This window comes from Myotis davidii, unplaced genomic scaffold (genome assembly GCF_000327345.1).
Source record: "Myotis davidii unplaced genomic scaffold, ASM32734v1 scaffold38, whole genome shotgun sequence".
Taxonomy (NCBI): Eukaryota; Metazoa; Chordata; class Mammalia; order Chiroptera; family Vespertilionidae; genus Myotis; species Myotis davidii.
This window is the reverse complement of record NW_006291383.1, coordinates 7,626,821-7,627,748: the sequence shown is the minus strand read 5'-3', so window position 1 is coordinate 7,627,748 and position 928 is coordinate 7,626,821.

Below are 928 nucleotides of genomic sequence, written 5' to 3'. Positions count from 1 at the left end.
CGAGCTCCCACTGTCCTCCAGCTCTGAGCGGGTTCCCATCATCAGGATGCCCAAGATCTCTCCCAGCGCTATTCACGCTAGACAGCAAACAGCTGTGTGACCCGGAGCAAGGTACTTGCTCATGGAGCTTCTGTGTTTCTTCACCTGTAAACTGGGGATGCGAATGATGCCTATATCATCGGGCTGTTGTGAAATGTGATCAGATGGGAGTCGCCCTAGCACCCAGGAAGCCCTGTAAACAGGCTGCCAGACAATCTGCTTTTCTCTCTGCCAATGTGTGATTTCTGAGGATTCATCTGTCCCAGCATCCTGCCTGGACCCTGGTCTTACTCAAGTAGTATTTGTTTTGAGAATGACTTCGTGAAGTCCCACCGAATTCTCAGTTCCTTTGTTTCACCCCGTCAGAGGCTGTTAAGCGCACTAGGTGTTCATATTTCCCATGGAGAGCTGGAGGCCGGTGGCAGCCACCTAGACTCTAGCACCGGGCCAGTCCCCACCCAGGACAGTTTGAATGTGTGCAGGTGAGTCACTGGCACAGGCGGGAGGAAGGTGCAGAGGCAGGTGCAGGGCGGAGATGACAGGGTCGGGAGTGGCAGCTAGCAGGAGCCAGGAGCCCTACGAGCTTCGGTACTCTGACTATCCCTGACCTGGGTGCTATCGCCAACCTGGGACATTGCACCATCCCCAGCACCTGCCACAAAGCAGGTGTCGGTGGCTGCTGAAATGAACTGCAGAGCCACCAAGAGCAGGGTACTGAGGGCAAGGCTGGAGAAAGATAACCCAGACCGGATGGCTTTGACCTGCTACATAAATAAAGGCTAAGATGATGTTTCTGTAGTGAGCAGGGGTGGGAGGGAGAACCAAGGCCAAGAGTAGGGGTGACTGAGGTCATGAGTAGTCCAGCTCACCTGGAATGTTTTAGGGACAG